Genomic DNA, 23,544 nt, shown 5'->3' on the forward strand with positions numbered 1-23,544 from the left:
CATTCTTAGTCTGGAAGAGATAGTTATAAAACTGAGTGAGTGCCTGCCTTGAAGCTGAGTGATGGAATCCACGAAGTACCAGGTGTAAGGTGATCATCATAATGTAACTAAATATCTTTCTCTGAGATGAGATTGTTTCTTTCATTGAGTATAGTAAAAAGAAACATGTATTTTTTTCTGAAGGAGTCTTGGTTTTATTGCTGACTGTGTGACTTTGGGTAAATAATGACATTTTTCTAGACTGGTTTGTTCATTTATAAAATGAAGAGGTACTGTTAAATTCTAAAACACTTATCAGTGACTTGGTAGAATATATTGAGATTTTAGTTTAAAAACACACACATACATTGACAAATGACTTATCACCAACTTGGGATGTGAAATTAGCTTTCTTGTGTAGGTGAATTATTTGTAATGCTAGTTGACTCATGATTTTATTAATTTCATAGTATCTTTTCAGTATTATGTCTCCTATTAAAAGTTAAATTATTTTCATGACGATTGTAGCCATTAGAGCGAAATGAACATGTTTAGAATTGCTGCTCTTGTACTGAAGCCTGATTGGGGGACAGAGTAGGGGATACCTTCATATTCTGTAATTTCATTTGGCTAAGGATCTCTTTGATCTTCAACAGTGAGGATATGAACTTCTCTGGCCGTATTCTATGCTTAATCACTGTTTGAGAGTTTTATTAGACTAAATAAAAATACATACTTGGTATTTTCTGCTTTAAACATGTTTAATGATATAAAATCTTCTCAGAGTACTCTTGTATGTTGTAAACCTATTCAAACAGTTTAAACTGCCCAAATGTGCTTGTTTCTATTTTCAAAATATAGTCCCTTATTTCTCTTCATGCACCTCTCCCCAACATACATTTACTTAGTACAGTTTTATATTATAAGCTCTTTGAGAATGGAGTCAACTTTTGTTACATGTAGCAGGTAGGTCAGAATTCTGTAGGTCTCTGAGTAGTTTGTAAATATTACCTTCATTAAAATTTTGGGGCCCAAACTATTGAATAGAATAGAATAACTTTGTAACTAAGAATATCAAACTCTTTGGAGGTCATTGTTGATTAACTAAAAAACAGAAGTTTTATTCAATGCTAGGCTTTGTTTACAAAATCATTTTTCTTGGTTTAGTCATAAACTAGTTACTTACTTTATATTCTGTGTTATTAAATACCTTAAAGTTGGTTTCAGTTTATTATATGGAAACATCTTTAAGGTTGAATGTTGGATAGGTATGTATGTATGGGGTATATGTGTGTGAAGAAGAGAGAAAGAGATGGTAAGGATTGTGCATACGGCATATAGGTTTTGGATATGTATTATGATTAGGACATGCAACTATTTGCATCTTTTAGCTATCTAGATATGTGTACATAATTTTGGATTTCTTATAAACGTTTATAACTAGTTTTTATTCCATGATAACCATGATGCTTTAGGAAAATAGGCACATTTTTTTCTTTCTTTCATTTTAGCTTCACTATATTTTTGCTTAAGACTTAAATTTTCAAAGATTATTTACTAACCATTGAAACTGAACATCTTATAATTGGACATAAACAGTATTAGTGCTCTGCAGAATATCTTAGCAATATTTGGGGATAATTTAGTATGACTAGTATTTGAGAACCATCAAACAGCAGATTGTACAATTGAGTAATTATGAAGCCTAATGGACAGGAATCAGATATGATTTTCAGGTTCTACAAATGGTAGTTATGATAATCAGTAGAATAAAAAGTCTAAGTGGGTGCAGAAAAGGAAAATGTATGGTAATCCTAAATTTTGCCTCTTCATTACAAAAAAATGGCTTCAGTTAGGGCCTTTTTCTTTAAAGTAACCTTTAATTTCTATTATAGTTACCAAAAGTAGTTGATGATATAAACATTCTGTAAGTATAGATGATACTGTAAAACTGTTCCAAACTTTACAAGTCGCGTTAGGTGAAGGCAGTGTATGAAATGATTCAAATTTGTGAATTCATAATTTATTAGGTCATTAAGTAAACTACCATCTTGATCATATATGTTTGGGGTTATGAGATAATTAAGGACACTGTTGGGAAGGGATTTAAATTACTTAAAACTATTTCCTGAAGATATTTATGGGAAATGTTATTTTTTGTTACAACATTTGTTCTTAAACAATATTACAACTGCTTAAAAGATGTCAGTCACCTTATTTTCCAGTTAGAAGTTATTGCTCATTACCAGTGGGTGGGCTTGGGAACACCTTAATAAAGTTTGGGTAATTTAGTTTTCAGTTTAAATTCTCACCTGGCATTTGGCCGAAAACTCCAATCTGAAGACCTGAGCATCCAAATGTCATTTTGTGATTTGACTACTGTCTGCTTGACATAGGAAGGCACTATCAAGAAAGACTAATGGAGTGAATGAATAACTATCAAAAGGAAATCAATGGTAAGAGTTTTCATTTAAATTATAATGCATAAATGTGTGTATTTATTATATTTAAGTTACATTTTAAGATTATTTTAACTAGGACTTAATTAATGGCAAATATGTAAAGTTTCTATGTCTGTACCTTACACTTTTAATAAAATGAATACAAAGAATGATTTTGTAAAGAAAAGATCATATAGACTAAATGTTGATAAAATAATAATATGAAAAATTAGTAACAGTTCATGTACAGTTGAACAAATTTAGTTTGTTATAATTCTATTGCAGCAAATTATCTTTTTGAAATAGCATACTGTATTGTAATTTGTATACCAAATTGATATATAGTTAGGTCTTTTAGTGCTTCTTAAAGCATATGCCACAAGTTTTACAAGTCTGTTTTTTTTACGTATTTGTAAAATAATAGGGGGAAAGAGTAATAATATACACTATAATATATTATACACATAAGATATTATAAATAATAATATCTATAATAAAATACATTTCGTTTAACATTACACCTCTTAAAATGCTGCAATAGGAGCTGAGTATGGTCACACATGCCTGAAATCCGAACGGTCTGGAGGATGCAGTAGAAAAGGGCACAAGTTTGAGGCTAATCTGGGCTGTATAATGAGACCCTATCTCAAAATATATACTGTAATACATTGAAAATTGCTAATATTGGAAGTGGTAAGTGTTAAAATTGTTAGACACACTGTTTATACGCCCCAAATAAAGTCACAAACATTATTATGTAGCATACTATTCAAATATTTTTATATATTATATGATATAGCATAATATAAATTTTTGAGGATAAAATCAGGTATCTGTCCTCTGCCTAACATTTATTTGAAACTATGATTCCTAAATTCAAATGATCCTAAACTTAGATTTTTCTCATGAATATTCTTAGTTTATGTGTATCTTTTTATTTGGAAATCTTTGGCCACTCAAACTCATGATTAACTATATTAACTATAGACAGATTGAAATCTAAAATTGAGGGTTATCTAAGCTTATTTTATTATCTCCATGGACATGTTAGCTTTCTGGTAACTAGATAATGCCTGATGAAGATTGATATATTAATGCTATATTATAGTTCTGTTATCCATTGTGTTACAAAACTTAAGGTTTTTTTTAAATTAATTTATTTATTGTCAAAGTGATGTACAGAGGGGTTTCAGTTTCATACATAAGGCAGTGAGTACATTTTTTGAGACCAACATAGAGTGTTTTTTTCATAGCTTAGATATATCAAATGATCTTTATTGAATGATGCCATGGTTTTAGTTGTTTACTAGATCTTAATAATGAACATACCCAGAATTCGATCTTGTAGCAAACACCTAGCCAAGTTATAATATAATGATGCAGATGTTGACAATGAACTAAGTACTCTGGATAACAACATCCATCCTCAATCCATCTATCTAGTAATTTAGATATTATACTATATAATTTAGATATATACTATATACAGTATGCCATCTAGTCACCTAGGTGCTAAGGATAAAATGGTGCAATTAAAAACAGTAATATTCCCTAACTGCTCTTGAACATCCAGTGTGGGTGTTAATTACAGTGTTGAGATAATTACACCACTGACAAATGTAAATTGCAACTGTAGCCAATACCATGAAAAAGGCATGTTACCATGAGAGTGGAAGCAATATGGATGGTGTGTAAAGCAAAGACCATGCACATTTGTTCCTTGAAAGTGAAATTCTTTATTTTTGAACTATTACAATTTATAATTCATTTAGCTTAATATCTTGTAAGCAAAGGGGGCGAGGGGGGGACTTGTGACCATGGAGAAATACTGCTGATTTTATATTTTCTTAGATTTGTAACAAAAGCTTGTCAAAACAGAGCTCTCGTGAAAATTACGCTTATGGGAGAGTTCTCACAGGGTTCTTTAACATTTTGGCAATGGATGCCCTAAAGGAGGAAACTGAATTCCTCAACTGATAGAAAAATTTTATATGCACACATTTTTTAGTGGGTGGTGGTTCTGGGATTTGAACCCAGAGCCCTATGCTTGCTAGCAGGCATTCTTCCACGTGAAGTACTTGTCCTCAGTCCTAAAGGATTTTCAGACAAGACCTCATACGTTTTGCCCAAGGCTGGCCTTGAATAGAGATTCTTTTTCCAATGCTTTCCTTGTAGCTAGAAATGCATTGTAGACATTTTAATGTCAGTGTACTTTTATTCCTTTAAGAATGCAATATGGGCTGGGGATATAGCCTAGTGGCAAGAGTGCCTGCCTCAGATACACGAGGCCCTAGGTTCGATTCCCCAGCACCACATATACAGAAAATGGCCAGAAGCGGCGCTGTGGCTCAAGTGGCAGAGTGCTAGCCTTGAGCGGGAAGAAGCCAGGGACAGTGCTCAGGCCCTGAGTCCAAGGCCCAGGACTGGCCAAAAAAAAAAAAAAAAAAGAATGCAATATGTATGTTTTTGCACATGAACTATGCTTATTTGTTAAATTTTGAAAAGTAAGTTTTGTTATGTGAAAAATGTTTAGATAGTTAATAGAATCTACACTTTTTCTATTTATAGTTTTCTATTAGGACACAGTAAGTCTCATCTAAAAATATTTTGGTCAAGTTGTTTCCATATGATAAATCTGTGAACATTCTTGAAAACTCAGTATTAGATTTTATTTTTCATTGAATATGTACATATTAATTGGCTCCATGTGTTATTTTTCACATGTATACAATGTGTATTGATTATATTATGGTAGTTAAAGTAATTATCATTTTCCTTTCATCACTGTTTAATGTGTGGAACCTTTGAACTCTTCTGGCTCTTTACAAAACATGTAAAAATTAATACGAACTATAGTCATCCCACTGCACTAGACTTTCTAGTGTAAACAGATTAAATCAGATAATTAAACTAAAATAGGGAATGCTTACCTTTTAAATGGATCTTTCCCTGATTTATTACTGAAATTTGTAACCTATTAAAGTACTAGACAAATATAAATTGTTTTCAAATGGTAAAATCCAAATTAAGCACCGTATTAACTTTCTTTTTAAAGTTACGTTGAATTTTGTTTCTGTAGTGACTTCTGGGTTTATTTTTACCTGGATATACTCTCAGGAAGTAACCGGCCCAGCTTTGAGTCTTGTGAGTTGAAGGTTTCAGCTCAGAGATCTAGACAGTTCCACTTGTTAGTGCTTGATGAAAGGCGTCCTCCTGGCCGCTCAGGGCATACTTGAGGAAGTAAATCGTTTTTTCTTGTACACCATGCCTGGCATGTAACAGTTTTCTTTTGGTAGCTGCTCTTGGTTCTATGAAATAGTTTTGATTGGTCCATTATGTCAAGTGAAAAATTAGGTATTTAACTACACAAAGATACTTAAAACACAGAATGATATTAGGGGCTATGATCTATGTATATATGCATTATGGAAGTTTCACAGTGAAACTCATTTTATACAATTATGACTAATAAAGATTTAAAAATAAAACAAGTTATAGAAATGTCACAGATTGATGATGTTACATAGCACATTTTTAATTGAAATGAGTTTCAAATGACTTGTTTAAAATCTACCGATAAATCACCAGGCACATGCCTATAATCCTAGCTACTGAGTAGGTGGAGGTCAGAAGGGTCATGAGTGAGGTCAGCCTAAACAGTTTGTGAGATACCCCCGTCCCCATGCATCTCAACCCGTAGAAAGCTGAGAATGTGCTACATGCCTGTTATCACAGCTATATGGGCAGTATGAATAGGAAGACTGCAGTACATACCAGTCTAGGCAGAAAGTCAAGAAACGATTTGAAAAATATTGAAAGCAAAAAGAGATGGGGGGGGGGGGGTCCCAGCCGGCAGAACCCATCGGCAATTGTGAGTTCCTGAGTTCATACCCAGTACCACCAAAAAAAAAAAAAAAGACTTTTTAGAATAGAAAATTATAATGTATGTATGTGTTCTAATGTGATGGCTTCTGTTTTGACTTAGGGAGCTACTATCAGAAAACATGAATTGGTATTAGAAGTGATGTAGAATTGAAGTTTAAATGAGAATTTTTTTTTTTGCTTAAATTGCCTATTTGTAGTTATGGGAATGAGAAGGTTGTTTTCAGTTCAATATAAGGAAGAACCTTTTAAATGTGAAAAACAGAAATAGAAGCCTTCCAAAATCTTTTAGTTTAGGAGATTATAACAACTTTCTAAAGAAAGAACTGTTGCTGGTAAAAATCAGGAGGCTTTATTTGAAAGAAATTTGTGTTATTTCTTTAAAACATTATTAGGGCTGGGGATATGGCCTAGTGGCAAGAGAGCTTGCCTCGTATACATGAGGCCCTGGGTTCGATTCCCCAGCACCACATATACAGAAAATGGCCAGAAGTGGCGCTGTGGCTCAAGTGGCAGAGTGCTAGCCTTGAGCAAAAGGAAGCCAGGGATAGTGCTCAGGCCCTGAGTCCAAGGCCCAGGACTGGCCAAAAAAAAACACACCAAAAAAAAAAAAACACACATTATTAATGTACTAGTACTTACAAATATCTAAAATTTTTATATGGAGTAGCTATGCTTTGCATTAGTAATATACTACTTATGGTTTACTAAAGAAAACCCCACTACATAGAAGAGTAATTCCCATTTATTCATTCTTTAAATTCTTACTAACAACCTGCTACATTGGACATTGGGGGCATTGAAGTACATGGGAGTGATGTGAACAAGCTTAGCTTATAGTCTGGCAGGGAACACTCATAGACGCTAAGTAAATAATTATGACAAAGTATAGTACCTTGTGACATAAAAATAAAGCAGTTCTTTCATAGGGATGCCTTGAGAATTGATCTGTCATATGTTAATAAATAAGCTAATTTCCTTCATGAAATGGTTATTCATTTTGTCCTAAAAATTGGACAGGAAGTCTTTAAAAATGTGTCTTAAAAATTAGTGAGATTGAGTCTTATTGTAAATCTTATTTAATGTCAGCAATTGCTATGAAAAGATCTTCAACTTAGTGAGATAATCAAGAATGTGGATACAGGCAAACAAACACATAGGGCTTATCATGTTTATTTATCCACTATTGAAGTTATTTAATGAAATTATGTGAAGCAGTTATACGTTAAACATTTCCAAGGTATAGCTAACACAATTGTCTTTGGATGAGACTATTGGTTTTAAATACTAACCCTGACCCAAAGTTTGTAATTTAGAAAAAAAAAACTTACATAATTCCACTGTGTTTCAGTTTCCTTACTTCTAACACAGGAGTAATAATATATAACTTAGAGAAAATTAGATGATTTTATGCAAATATAAAATGACTAGTACAGCATTCAACATACAGAAAAGTCCCATAAATGGTTACATAAATCATAATTCACTACAATAATAATAAAGACAGTAATTTCTCTTCATGTCAAAAATAAAATTCCTGCCTAATTCTCAAAGTTGAGCCATCTGAAGTAATTGCACAATGATACTTTTGTGCTATATTACATGTATATTTATTTGTATGTGTGTGTATATGCATATACACACGTGCCATATTGACTACTATGAAGAGAAAGGGACACAATCTCTCTTCATCTTTTCATTTTCTTTCTCTTTTTTGTATGTGCACTCAACATATCTTAGTACAAAGTTCTATTTTCACTTGCTAAATAAGGTATCAGTGAAACTCTCACATCATTTAGGACCTCTTTAATAGTTCAGCTGTCATAGATTACATCTCCATGTTATCACAGTATTTAATCAAAGATTTCCCAGCTATCTAGTGGTTGCTATTAATAATGTAATGATAACCTAAATTGCTTATGCTATCATTCTCCTTACACCATAGGAAGACTAGACACTTAACGAATCATGGGCTTGAATCACAAACTCTGAGAGATAGTTCCTGCTCTGTTACTTATAGTGATAGTAAATATGTGAACATACAAAAATTGTAAGGCTATTACATCTTAGTCTCCTCATTGTATCATACATATTTCCTATGCACACACACATGCACAGCACCAGGGACAGAGGTATCTCAAGTTCTCCAATTGAAATGAAATGGGAAGTCACCAGTATGTTTTTTAACTCCCAAGTTTTAACTAAGTAAATAATTCTATTTGAAAAATGTCTTACACAATGCTTTTATTATGTTTATTTTATCTATTTATCTTATTTATTGGTTATTGATTTTATTATTGATTTCTACAGACTACTTCAGAGCTTCCCAAATATCACTACATAAATTGTCAGTTTCTTAACTTCATAAATTCTCTAGTGTTTTCTTACTCCTGACCTTTTGGCTAAGTTTAAGTGTACAGTTTCTGATCATCACAGGGAGATGTAAAATTTACCTCAAATTTGCCCACATTGGTTGCTCAGCTGGTACTTTATTATTAGAGCCATGCCTCCAGCCTTTTCTGGTTATTTTGGAGATGGAATCTTTTGGAAATGTGTCTCTGGACTTTTCTTCCTGCACTGTCTTTGAGTAGCAATCTTTCAGATGTCAGAATAATTGTAGGTATGAGCTACCAGCATCTGACTATTATAGAATACTTTTTATAAGAAGGGGAACAAGAAGTGGTTGCTCTTCTACAGTAGAGATGCACATTGTGGAATACACAAAAGGCATAACAAACTCATTAAAACACATTTCTGCCATATACTTTACTCATTAAATTTTTTAATTTCTAAAAGAACATATAACTCTACGTTTCTGGGAAAATTTAACCTATTTGTTATTTACTTAAATACTTATGTATGCACATAAAATATACAATAGTATGTTTAATGTGGCAAAGCTACACAGTTCCTATTGCTTATAAGAGGAGACTAATCAGTGTCATTCAGAGAATGGGCTATCAATAGATTCAAGAAAGGATCATTTGAATCATGCTGTATTTTTTGAGAATTCAGACCCAACATAATATGTAGCAATAAAATTATAGCATGATTTTATTTGAATGTGAAGGAGAGGAAAGATACAAATTAAATAACCTACATTGTATAAAGTACAAATTCTACAGACTATTAGAACTTTTCAGGGGCTGGTCCTGGGGCTTGAACTCAGGGTCTGGCCACTGTTCCTGGGATTCTTTTGCTCAAGGCTAGCTCTCTACCACTTGAGCCACAGCTCTACTTCCAGCTTTTTTGGTAATTTATTGGAGATAAGAGCCTCACAGACTTTCCTGTCTAGGCTGGCTTCGAACTTTGATCCTCAGATCTCAGCCTACCAAGTAGCTAGGATTACAGGCATGAGCCACTGGAGCCTAGCAAACTGTTAGAAGTTTGTTTATTTGTATAGTAGGTGCAAACTATTTTTCTAAAATTTGTTTAAAGTCACTAAATGTTTTTCTGTGCAAATTTACATATGCACAATAGAGTATATTGTAGTCAAATTTAATATTAAAATGAATTGCTTAAAGGGCAGTCACATTAGGTCAGTCATATGTATTACATAATTGCTTTACAAAGTCTTGGGTAATTGTTATGTAGTAGGATAGTCATGGATCTATGTTTACTTACACTAGAGTATGTTTGACAAAATAGATGATAATACCAGAATACTGGATAAACACAGTGATTATTCAGGTAGATTTTTAGCATACACAAAAGAAGGAAAATTAGGACAATAAATCCCATATTCCAGGCCCCCAAAGTTGCAAAATTTTGCTGTTTTTTTCACGTATTTTCTCTTTTTCCTTCCCTGTTTTAATAGCAAATCCCATACTTGAAGTCTACAGTCTTTTATTCTCATGATGAGTCTTTTTAAAGGCATTTCTCTTATATAACTGTAGTATTTTATCATATCTAACAAAATTAACAGTAATGATTTACTGTATCATGTTAACCCTACTATATTCAGTTACCTTTTGACTGATGAATGTCACACATTTCAGTTCATTCATAATTCCAATAAGATGTACATAGCATTTGAGTATTGGTAAAATGGATAAGTAAATGGCTGTTTGAATCACTTTTTCTACTTTGCTTATTCTGTTCTCTCCCTTTCTGCTTCCTCTTTCTCTTCTTGTTCATCATTTATCAAAGAAACATGGTAAACTATAGTGTAGTATGTTTTCTGCTTTGGATTTTTTTTGGTCTAATTTTCCATGTTAAGAAGTTGTTCTAGCCTCCAGTTTTTCTGTATTGCAGTTAGCCCCCCAAACACTTAATTAGATTCTAGTTCAACTTTGAGTTCGGTATTAAAAGTGAGAGGAAGATAGGAACGCTTTCTATGTGAGCTGTTCCTCAGAATGATGTCATATGAGGGAAAATACCATGTCTGCTTTTCACATTCTTAGCTGTACTAAAAATGGACAATGGTCACAGCTCAGTCTCTTTTGACCTTTCTTCTCATGATTTCATCCACTGATTATTATTCTCTGATTCAGTGCTGTCCTACAGTTTTGAAACACAGTTTTTAAATCTGTCACCCCTCACATGCATTAGTAGAAATTCTTCCATATAAAGATACTTTCCTTATAAATGAAGGCTTTTTGATGTACCCGGAATAGTCATCCCATGAAGAAGCCTGGATGCTTAAAATGGGATTCCATACATACCCAGTGTTAGATCCAGAGTTAACACCACATAAGAGGTTGAGTATTAATTTCATATGTGGTTAGGAGGACTTTGGTAAAATAAAGTTTTGTGTTAGATTTTCATAGACATTGTTTTGGGTAACCTTTATATAATCAACATTTATGTTGGTCTATAGGAATTAGAGACTTTCCCCCGTTCTACTTGGCCAACTATACTATGCCGTGGTGAAAGGCAGGTTGTAAAGTAAAAACTTGAGCTTCAAGCAAGCTGAATAGTATCACTTTTAATGATAGCTACAGTGGTGAAACTTTAACTCAAGAATGAAACAGTCACCATTTTGTTATTAGTTATTCATCACTTATCACTAGTCACAATTTACTTAATACTGTTAATTAACAAAACCGCAAGAAGAACTAAAATCAAATGTTCAGGTGAGTTCCAGGAGTTTTCACTAGCTACTCAACAGACTGAGATCGGAGATTTTGGAAGTTTGAAAACTGACTCACTCGAGGCAGACAAATCTGAGACCATTAATAACCCTTAGCCAGTGAAAAAGCAGGAGTGGAAGCAGGGCTTAAAGTTGTAAAACATGGGGGTCTAGAGTTGAAGCCCTAGTACCACTACCATGTTATCTGGTTGAAGGTAGACCAGTCTTGGTAGCAAAACTGTGTTGAAGAATCCTATCTGTTGTGAGTTGAGAGCAATATTCCCTGAGCACAGGTCCACAGGGGAAAAACTTCACTCAGAGTAGTTTGAGAAATAGGATGAAAAAGAAAGGAAGAAGGGGTACTCAGGACAGTTTGGTAAGAAATTTAAGAGGAGGTGGTTAGTGTGGTTTAGTAATCTATATTTACAAGTGAAATTAAAATTAGACACTAAATCTCTGAATGTAGTAAACTTAAAAATTGTCCCTCCTGCTAATGGGACTAGAGCACAAGATCCATTATTTACCAATATGAGCAAGGACTTTATGTAAAAGGAGCTCTCAGTTCTGTGTGAGGAAACTATTTCTTCCTTAGCCTAGGAGATTCAGCCAGTTTTCATTTTAGTAAATTTTCTAGCTTAGTGTTATTCTTTCCCCTTTTAAAGTTCTTTTTCATATATTATTGTTGTACTTAATTCTTTAGCTTATTTGTAACCCTCAAAATTAGTTCAAAGACATGCAGGTTGTTCAGATTCGGAAAATTATACTAAGTAATTTTGTACATGCTAAAATTCTTGAGCCAAAATTTTTTTAAAGTTCAAACCTGATTTCCTGACACCAGGTATTAAATTAAATATTACTTTTGAAGTATGGAAAGTTTTTTATGACTAATCGAAGTATAACTTGTCAGATAAGACATTATTTCGATGATTCAGAGTGAGAATAAAATGCAAATTTCTCATCTGTTTACTTACTGTGGTTTGGGGATATACGAAAATAGGTGACCTCTCCCCTGAAGTGAAATGCAACATAAATAGCACTGTCAATTTTGTTTTCAGGACTAATCCTGCATTTTGAGAACTTGGAGTCAAGTGACCTGTAGTACTTTCAAATATTTGTTTCTTCTAACTTTATTGTCCTATCATATTAGACTTTAAAAAGTATATACTTTTACGGAGCACCAGTGGCAGACACCTATAATCCTAACAACTAAGGAGGCTAAGATCAGAGTATCACAATTTGAAGCCAACCTGAGGAGGAAAGTCTATGAGGCTCCTATTTCCAATAAACTACCAAAAAAAGCCCGAAGTGGAGCTGTGGCTCAAGTGCTGGAATGTTAGTGCTGAGCAAAAGAAGCTTAGGGACAGTGCCCATGCTCAGAGTTCAAGCCCAAGATTAGTATGCCTGCACAGCACACACACACACACACACACACACACACACACACACAAACACACACTATATACTTTTATTTTTAATCAATACCATTGATTTGTAATTGACCTTTTTTTCCCTTAATCTAATTTGGGAAGAGTTGGAAAACATTTCAGGGAAATCAGTCTCTTTGTTTTAGTAATCTCCTGTAATTTATGGAAACTTAAGTAAGTAGAGATCACTATTTCTTAATTTTTGTGACTTTAAAAATTGAATAAAATGTACATACATGCTTAAAATACATATGAAAATCATACTGATAAGACGGCATCTTCTAATTTCTATTTAATATTATATAAATATTAAGTCAGTATTTAGAAAGAATTATAGCTATAAATAACTATTTGTCACTGAGCTTATATTAATATGCTCTCAATACAGTGAAAAGTAATTAATTTTACATTATTAAAAAAGCACATAGTATTTCATCTACATTAAAACTTGTATATTTGATATGTAGTAATTATTTTAAGCCACATAATATGATCTCCTGACCTTCAAGTATTCCATTTCTTTTCAAGAGCTTAGGTTGTAATAATACATTTAACAGCATTTTCTCATGAACATTCTATGATAAAACTTAAACACTTTTCTGAACACTTATGTATAATTACACAGGTTATATTATTAATATTATTTCCTAGAACACATTTTCTGACTCCTCAGATGTTTATAGATTTCTGATTATTTCATTTTATGGAATTTTTGCTTTAAGACTATTGACTAATGGGTTAATATTCTTTGCACACATGAAAATTTTTTAATGCTTACAACATGTGCCAAGAATTATTTAATACTCTAAAGATTAGCATTGTGTTAAAAAAACAGAAAGCTAAAGTTACTTTTCCTCATAGAGTTTTAGAGTCTAATAGATTGATTCCTATGTGATTCTGTGGCATTTAACACAAATCAAAGTGCTACTTTTCTGTTGTCATGGGATAATATATTATTTGACATTATAGAGGCAGAATACAACTCCTTCCAGCTGTGTTTGATTCATTGCTTTTCAGTGAGTGTAGTAGCATTGATTAACTTTTAATGCAATTTATTTCTGTGATCATTTGTAGGCATAGAATTTTTCCAAATTTTTTCAACTTTTCAAATTTCCCAGAGAGAATGTTAAATTGCTTAAAGTTTTGTTTAAAGAGTAATATTTGAACCATTCAATATTTATAGTAGGTACCTTTTTAAAGAATGTAAATTTTCAAATACTTAAGATTTATCTAATTTTAAAGCTTCATTTTGTAATATAAAAAGATAAGCTTGATCCAAATGGTATGATGTCAATTTTTTTACCCTTCTTTTCTTTAGGAAAATCTTAAACTTCTACCACAGAAGAATATAAAGCGGTCCCTCCTGTACCAAGAAAGATCTGCTGATCTTTTTCAGTGTTTTTGGAGGTGGGGTGAGAGCTTGATCAGTTTGTGTCAGCCACCTTGTTCTCTAAAGGTAAGCACTGGGTGGTGAGTGCACACTTGTGGGCCCAGTCTCCTAATGAAGGACTGGTTTTGGAATGCTCCATTTAGGGTTTGAGACCATCAGACTTCCTCATAGATTGGTAGACACTTATGTGCAAAACATTATATAGTCAGGAGGTAGTTCTTACTGTTTTGAAGTCAACGAGGCTCTTGGAATTAAGGAGGTACAGTTATGGCAAAATTTGTTTTCCAGTTCAGTCTACATCTAAATCCACTAATAATTACTGAGTTTCATTACTCATCAGGAGCTTCATTGGATGTCTTAAGTTTTGCACTCAAGACTTTTGAAGCAAATTAGGTGCAGAGGATCACACCTGTTTCCTAACTGCTAAAGAGATGAGGATTAGGAGGATGGTAAATCCATGCCAACCTTAGCGAAAAGTGCACAAGACCCCATACTAACCATAAAAAGCTGGGCATGGTGTCACTCACCTGTAATCATAAATTCATGGGAAATATAGAGGAAAACATATGACCCTGTTTCATAAAACAAGATATATAGAAAGGGCTGGAGCGTGGTATAAGTGATAGGATACCTGTCTATCAAGTATTCAAATTCTAGTACTGCCCCTCCCCACCAAAAAAATAGAATTTTGAAGTAGCATTTAAGCAGTCTAATGACATTGCATTTTACTGATATAACCGGCTTTGAAGAATTGCTTTTTGGAATTTTTTTTGAAGCTGTGTGTTGCTTTTCCTTGAGGTTCCTCAAATCACTTTTGCTTTGCAGTAAGCTAGAGTAAGCATCAGAAAGTATGGAAACAGACTGTTTTGATTTTTCAAAAAGTACATGATCATTAGATTTCTGTAAAGTCCTAATTTCTCGTTGCGTGTTTGTGCATGTGTGTGCGTATGTGTTTTCCTGGGACTTGAACTCAGCACATGGGTGCTGTTCCTGATCCTTTTTGCACAAAGCTAGTGCTCTACCACTTGAGCCACAGCTCCACGTCCAGCTTTTTAGTGATCAATTGGAGATGAGTGTCTTCATGGACTTTCCTACCCAGGCTGGCTTTGAACTTCAGTCCTCAGATCTTTAGCCTCCAAATTAGCTAGGGTTATAGGCGTGAACCACTGAAGCCTAAGATCCTAGGTTTTAAAAGTTAAAATCAATAGTTTTCCCCCCAACCTTACAACAACTTCTCATCTTTATAAAATAAATAATAAATACATTGGTTCCTAGAGGGAAACATTATATAAGAGAAAGTAGTATCAGAAAACCTCTGGTTCTCTTGTGCATTTATTGACACCCCTTAAAATGATCAATCCTAAATAGAATGACACTAAGATATCCTTTATTGCCTAGATAAAACAGAAAAACAGCATACGGAAAAACATCTCTATTAGAAGTAGGTCAAGAAGAAGTTTGGCTGTCAACAAGAAACTAAAAATCTAACAAAATATATAAGATTGCAATTCCCATAATACTTTTGATGGTGAGGAGTTAAAATACAGAAATAAAATCTGTTCATTTCATTTTATTTATCTTTTCTTAAAGTGAAAACTGTTTGGATAAGATGTGAGCCTTTCTTGTGGACCATTAAATCTGTAGAGAAATGTGATTTTAACTAGCAGCCCTACCTCAGAAACATTTTACTTATCTTTCAAGAGAACATCATTCTTCCTATATCTTCTTAATGAAAGACATTGACCAGGAAAGTAGCACTTTGTTTTGGTTGCCAAAAGAAGAAAAAATAGATATCAGGAAAACCTTTTAGGAAAACATTGGAAACCATCTTACTGTTTTGTATGTAAATAGAGTTACAAGTAGTCTTGCTGTGAGTAATTTAATGTATTTGAATCTTCAAAGTGGATACAATGTGGGCTGTATTAGAAAAAATATATATTAAAGAGAATTTAGACATTACATATACACTACACACCATTTATTTTTTGTGAGAGCATGTTATGTATTATCCTTAATGAATGCATTAATTAGTCATTTGAGAAAAAAACTAGTCATTAATTAAAACCTAAACATGGCTGGTGGCTTATACCTGTAACCCTAGCTACTTAGGAGACTGAGATCTGGGTGCTCATGGTTTGAAGCCATCCTGGGCAGGAAATTCTGTGAGACACTTACCTCCAATTAGCTGCCAAAAAGCATGAAGTGGCTCAATTTTCCTTTTTCCATTTTTTAAAATGCATTAATTCCAGTATCATTTTCCAAGTGTTTAGTGACCTCTCTAATACTATAGATCTGTGCTCCTTAGGCTCTACAGAAAGATCATTCATGTTCTCTAAGGACAGCAGTTGTCCTGGCTCTGCATTTCTTCTCAGGGGGAAGGAAAACTGGTGTCATTTCTCTTCATTCCCAGACAGGCAGGCAGTTCTCTAGCTGCCAGTGAGTGCAACAGTTTAGCAGTTCAGAGCTCAAGCTATGGTGCATTCCAAATCCATTCATACTTAGGAGAATGTACCTAAGAGTGTGGGGTGTGTTTATAATTACTGCATTTCCTTCAGAGAACAAGAACTGAAGGTTGGTGAGGTTTGAGAGGGTAAGGAAGCCAGCAGTTATTATAAAAATAAGAAATTTCTGGATCTAAAAGTATTTCATTTCCCCACAAACCTGAAAGGCCTGGACCATTGTTGTCTTATATAATAATATTTTCTTCCTCTCCCTGAAAAGGAATTTTGAAGGTGCTAGTGGTGATGGTGGCGGTGGGCTTGGGGTTAGGTGGTTATTTCATTTTAAAGCTATGAGTGTCATACATTCCCATGTCCAGAAATACCCTAGGCTTATAAAAGAGTCTTATTTTACCTAACTTCTAATGTCTAAGGCATGCTTATTTTATCAAATTAACACCTACATCTATTTATAAGTGAAGTGTCCAATCTTTCCTGATGTCTTTAAAAATAGTGAGTAAATTAATATGTTTTGTTTGGGTTTTCCTTTTTATTCTAAAGATCTTTTGTTTAGATATCTAACCTTACTCAAGGGAACTATACTTGAGTTTAAAAAAAAAAAACTAGGGCTGGGGATATAGCCTAGTGGCAAGAGTGCCTGCCTCAGATACACGAGGCCCTAGGTTCGATTCCCCAGCACCACATATACAGAAAACGGCCAGAAGCGGCGCTGTGGCTCAAGTGGCAGAGTGCTAGCCTTGAGCGGGAAGAAGCCAGGGACAGTGCTCAGGCCCTGAGTCCAAGGCCCAGGACTGGCCAAAAAAACAAAACAAAAAAAAAACCTAAATTTTAAGTAGTTCCCTTTTTACCCAGGGGCCCATGGATGAGCTTCAGAGGATTTTTATGTAATCATACCTTGTATGATATATGCAAAGTTTTTTTTTATCAAATTCCAGAAGGTTTTCTTGTCAGTTACAGTCCTTGGGCTTGAACTCAGGGCACAGGTACTGTCCCTGAGGCTTTGTGCTCATGGCTAGCACTCTACCACTTGAGCCATAGCTCCACATCCAGGATATTTTGTTTTGGGGGCTGGAGGTTGGTTAGTTGGAGATAAGAGTCTCACAGCCTTTCCTGCCCTGGCTGGCTTTGAACTGTGATCCCTATCTCTCAGTCCCTTTAGTTCTAGGATTTGCCTATTTCCAGGAGGGTTTTGTAAGAAAAAACTTATCGTGAAGATGAGTTAATCTATAGCAATTTAACTTTTTTCTCTTTTAAAATACTTTCTCCATGAAGTGACAAATGCTAAAGAAAATAAGTGATTATAGTATTTTATTTCCAGAGTATATTTCAAGGATTATGGTATTTTAAGTCTCTGGACTATAAGATAGTTTTAATATTTTAGTAGTGCTTTTAAAATGATAAGTATGTTCTATGTTAATTAGAGAAAATGGCACTTCCCTTTCAAAATAAGAAAAATAGTGATTTTTTTCTTCTACTTTTCTTTTTCTTTGCTTTTTCTGATACTGGACAATATAGTGTGCTTAATTCAAGATTTAATGGAGATATCATTAAATGAATGTTAGAACAATGTTAGATGCTCAGGGCTTACACCTGTAATTCTAGCCATTCTGAAAGCTGAGATCTGAGGGTGAATCACTGTTTGGTGCCAGCTAGGGAAAGAAAATCCTGGAGATTCTTATCTCCAATTAACTAGCAAAAAGCTCCTTAATGTGGAGACTGTAGCTCAAGTGGTAGAGCTCCAGCCCAGGCCCTGTGACCAAGCCCCAGTACTGCCCCCTTTCCCCACAAAAGGAAGTTTGATGATATGCAGAAAACTATTTCTCAAATGGAATGGAACAAAGTAATAAAATTTAGGATGCTACCTGAATTTTTATTGAAAGTAAATTACGTATTAAATATGCTACAAAGGTCATTATACTAATTTCTTAAATAGATGGTAGACCCCCCTCCCCCGACATACACACAATCGAGGTGATTTTTACTCATGCCCTTCTGCTTTTATAAAAGTTGACCTTTGTTTAATTTTGTATTTTGTGGTGCCAGGGACTGGACGAAGAACCTTTTGAATTCTAGGCACATGCTATACCATTGAGCTTCATCACCACCACATAAATAATGACCTTTAAGTAAAACATATTTTGCATTTTTATCAAGGAAGAATATTGTGTAGATGCTGATTGATAGACCACCTGTTACTTTCCTTGATTGTAAGAAATAAAATACATTTTTTTACTTTTCATGTATGAAATTATGCATCATATACTAAGTTTAAATTCTCTTCATATTTGCAAACATTTGTGAGTACTTTATTTGTTTTCTGAGGCAAAGTCTTACTGTGTATCATACACTGGCCTAGAGCTTGCTTTGTAGCCCAAGCTTGCCTCAGACACAGGCAAGGGTCTCTTATATCTGTCTCTCGAGTGCTAGGACCACAATTGCTGCTTCCAAGCTCAACTAAGAAGTTCTTTTCCTTAAACTCAAGTAGGTAGATATTAAATGTTATCTTGACTTCTAATTTTAAAAAAAACAAACATTAAACCAGCGGTGGGATCTTGATTTTCATGATATTAAAAAATAATCTAGGGGCTGGGGATATAGCCTAGTGGCAAGAGTGCCTGCCTCAGATACACGAGGCCCTAGGTTCGATTCCCCAGCACCACATATACAGAAAACGGCCAGAAGCGGCGCTGTGGCTCAAGTGGCAGAGTGCTAGCCTTGAGCGGGAAGAAGCCAGGGACAGTGCTCAGGCCCTGAGTCCAAGGCCCAGGACTGGCCAAAAAATAAAAAAAAAAATAATAATAATCTAACCTTATTTATAGACAATTAGTAAAACTTAAGATTGACTTTACTTCAGAAATTTTTTTACCATAAATTTTTGTTTGTAATAGAACTTAGAACCATTGAAAGTGACTTTTGTCCCAACATGTGTGGTATGTCTTTCTGTGCATAAACAGTTTGTTACTTAACTTTTATCCCTTTAATATATCAGAAGCTTTTAGCAATTAAACAGTTTACACTTGAATACTTAGACTTGAAAATTTGTCATAGTACATGTCTAGTCTCTATATAGGTAATAAATCAGCTTATTTCAGTCCCTAAAAATATCAAGAACTTTGAGACTAGAGTAGTAAAACATTTGTGCCCCTACAGAATTTAAAGCCTGCTGAAGACATGTAATGGAATGTTAAAAAAAAAAAAAAAAAAAGAAGGCAAATGGCATTGCTTTACCTAGCCTGGAGTCAGAGAAGAAAACTCCAGTTTATTTCTGACTCCAGAAATGAAGTTTTTTTAACTGAAATGGGAAGGCAGAATGGTGTCCTGCGCTAAGTACACAACACATGTGAAAATTCTGAAAGAAATAGAGAGCAAAGAGCAAGAGCAGAGACCCATAGAGAAAGGGAAGTATGGAAGTACTTGGTGAAATGTTTTTCAACTCTTTATATATATTATATACCTGGTATATATTATATATCTGGTATATATTATATATCTGGCTTTGGGCTAAAGCAGCATAAGACCAGACAGTGAAAAGACACTGACCATCAGATATGTGGGTATGTGGGGTGTTGTTTTTTTTATTAAACTTTATTCTTTATTGTCAAAGTGGTACAGAGGGGTTACAGATTCATATGTAAGGCAGTGAGTACATTTCTTGTTCAACTTGTACCTCCTCCCTCATTTTTCCCCCATTTCCTCCCTCCCCTTTCCCCTCTCCCCCTAGGAGTTGTGCAGTTGGTTTACACCAAATGGTTTTGTAAGTATTGCTTTTGGAATGGTTTGCCTTTTTGCCCTTTGTCTCTTGATTTTGATAGTCCCTTTTCCTTCCCCAGTTCTAATACCCATATAAACAGTATCCAGTGTACTCAGATGAGATACAGTGGTAGCGGGATACAACCAGAGCAAGGGAATGCAAGAGAAACAAAACTAAACAGAATAATCCTAACAAAAAAACAGACAAGAAAAAAAAAACCCAAAAGGTACGGTTTCACACGTGTTTTAATTTTCTTTTGAAGCAGCATTCTACCCAGCCTCAAGATGCTCCTGCCTTGGCCTCCCAATGCTAGATTACACTTGTACATCACCATGCCCAATTTTCAATTTTAAAGCTTTTACTAAAGTCTGATACATATTTAGAACACTTGAGCATATCGTTAATATATCTCTTCAAGAACTCAAACTGAACCTGCCTCTGTGAACAGTACCCAGAAAAGGAAGTAATTACCAGCATCCTGAAAGTTCCCGATTATCTTTACTTTCAGCCAGTACTGCCCACTCAGGGAAGAGTCTCCTCAACAAAATATAGATAAAATTGTTTGTTGTTTTTAAGTAGGCACTATTTATCTATGCTCACTTTAAAGAAACCAGATACAACATTATAGTTATCAATTTGTTCATATTGTAAACCAAGTCATGAATAATTCTCATTGCTTTATGACATTCTGAAATCTTCACATTCTGAAAGCTTCACAATAAGGAAAGAGGTAGAGCGCTTAAATTCATGTGGTAGCTTGCAGTGAGGATGAAAAGTGGTTTATTCGATAGGTATTTGTGAATTAGAATGTTTAAGATGTAAGGATTAATTGGATGAGGAAATGAGGAATTTAGAGACCTTGCAGAATTTCAGTGATAGGGGAAAGTAATGAATTCACTTTTTTACATATTTGAGGTATGTGAAATATTACAGTGATCCACTTTTCACAAATAATTGTTTAACTGAATTAATAAATAGCATAATTAATACAGTTTACTAACAAAGAATCTTCTACATAGAGAAAACTTAAAATCATAGTCTAATAGTCTCGGTGTCATTAGATACTTTTGTTTGGAAAGTGGTCTTGTCTCATGTTTTTTCATTTATATATATATATACATATATGCCTACATATATATTTAAAAACTGCTAACTTTATATGCAAGAATAATAATTGTACTTCCTCTATATTTCATATGAGATACATTATTAAAATGCCTTCATATTTAAAATTGTATTTGTGCCATTACAGTCTGTCCTTTAACTAGCACAGCCATACCTTAAAGCAATGAATCTAGTTACTTGGCAAGATTTTAATGGACTGATAAGAGTTAGGTTCTGAGCAAAGCCCAGGCAGGATACTCAAGGGGAACTCTACATTTCAGAGACCAGGTTGATACCACGTGGTTTTAAAGGGATAGACTGGCAGAGGAGCAGAGCTAGCAACTAGAGAGAAAGAATCTTGCCTACTTCAAGTGCTGTGCTGTCCAGGACCTCTTGTAACCGTGGGAAATTTTATATAAAAATGAGTAAGTATAGCACTAAACGAAATAAACGCTTATGAAATAGTGGAATACCAAATAGACACAGCAGTTTATACTAATCAGTTATGATTCAGGTGCTATATTTAGATCACAAAATTGGAACTAAAATCAAGGCCATTTATTCTTACCCCATCATGTCCATGGGAGGGAAGGAGTATGATTGTGCATTTCAGTTTGCAGAATTTTACCTAGCTTGGGGCCCAATCACTTCTCTTTTTTTTTTTATTGTCAAAGCAATGTACAGAGGGGTCACAGTTGCATACATAAGGCAATGAGTACATTTCTTACCAAACCCTTTACCTCCTCTGTCATTTTTCTCAAACCTTCCCGTCTTCCCAGTTCCCTCCCTATCCTCTCCTGAATTGTACTGTTGGTTTACAGCATACTGTCTTGTAAGTATTGCTGTTGCTTGGTTTGCCTGTTACCTTTTGTCTCTCCATCTTGGTGTTCCCCTTCCCTAGTTCTGATAAATGTACATACAATACCCATCACTTCTTAAAAGTTACACTTTCCAAGCTTAGTTGCTCAATTCCATTTGAATGGGTTGGATTTTCTTTCAAACTTATGCCTGTAACTCAGATTTCAGTTGGGCAGCCAAATGATTGTTTTCAGGAGCCACTGAGGTAAATTCATTTAACAATTATTATTAAATGCATTATCATATTTAGAATACTGCTATAACCGGAGATATCAGATTAAGAGTCTTAAAACATTTACAAACAGTGTGATAGTGTCAAATGTTACATAATTAACTGAACAGTGTTAAAAACTAATAACTTCCAGGGAAATAAGTTCTGGGTTGTGATACCAATAATAGGAATGATAGAAGTGATTGGATTTAATTTTGGTCTTCATGGATAGGTAAACCTTAGGCATGGCAATATGAGATACAAGAGCTAGTGCATCTTACAAGAGTAAGTACGGGGAAAAAAAAGTCAGGAGATATTTTAGGCAGAGCTGATCAATCTTTAGTAAATCTCAAGCTGATTTGAGGAGAGAAGAATTTCATTAAGGGGCTCTCAAGTTCTAAGAAGCCTTGAGTCATTCAGAAATTGGCCAATTGTTATGTCTGGTTTTGTGTTTGGGTGCTGGGTATTGAACTTATGGGGCATGCATGCTGAGGCCCCATTCTTGTCACTGAGCTACAGCCAGTGATAATATCATAGGTGTGAAATTACTTAAAGGAGTGAAGTAATTGTGCTTGTATGTTAGACAGAAAATCCATCTACAATGATTTATATGTGTATATTTTTTTCTATAGGTACCTTTTTCTGGAGGAAGTCTTAAAGGAGTTAACAATCTAAAGGAAATTCATAAAATAACTCCACTTGTCCTAACATATAAAACCTTTTAAATCAAACTCCTGTGTGTTGTTTAATGCGGAGAATTATTATAAGTAGGGATAATAAAAGAAATAATTTAGTTTCATTACTTTTTTCTCTATTTATTGGTATAAAAGTTAAGATATAATCTAGATAAATCTATCATTTAGGTTGATTATGTAACTAGAGATAGTGACTATTTTATCAATTTAATTCAGTAAAAGGAAAATTAGTTTTTTTAGGGTATATAAGTTTTCTTTCTCTCTATGCTGGGGATTGAA

At 34.1% G+C, this 23,544-nt stretch overlaps 1 protein-coding gene and 1 long non-coding RNA gene across 6 annotated transcripts in view; one reads left to right on the forward strand and one right to left on the reverse strand.

Moving 5' to 3' along the window:
• Window positions 1–23,544, forward strand: part of Zeb1 (zinc finger E-box binding homeobox 1) — a 148,874-nt gene that overhangs the window by 36,484 nt on the left and 88,846 nt on the right. Inside the window, exons 2-3 of one of the 5 annotated variants that reach the window (XM_048367816.1) lie at window positions 2,272–2,435; window positions 14,116–14,253. The exons of 3 other annotated variants lie outside the window; for them this stretch is intronic. The gene's annotated coding sequence lies outside the window, so the exon portion shown is untranslated. The remainder of the gene's footprint in view (window positions 1–2,271; window positions 2,436–14,115; window positions 14,254–23,544) is intronic. One more of the 5 variants, XM_048367817.1, reaches the window with a different exon arrangement.
• On the reverse strand, window positions 16,560–22,685 carry LOC125367202. Its single transcript, XR_007214006.1, has 3 exons — window positions 21,720–22,685; window positions 17,602–17,605; window positions 16,560–16,571 (listed from the first exon to the last, which is right to left on the reverse strand). It is a non-coding gene; the product is annotated as an uncharacterized LOC125367202 (long non-coding RNA).

This window comes from Perognathus longimembris, chromosome 18 (assembly GCF_023159225.1).
Source record: "Perognathus longimembris pacificus isolate PPM17 chromosome 18, ASM2315922v1, whole genome shotgun sequence".
Classification (NCBI taxonomy): domain Eukaryota; kingdom Metazoa; phylum Chordata; class Mammalia; order Rodentia; family Heteromyidae; genus Perognathus; species Perognathus longimembris.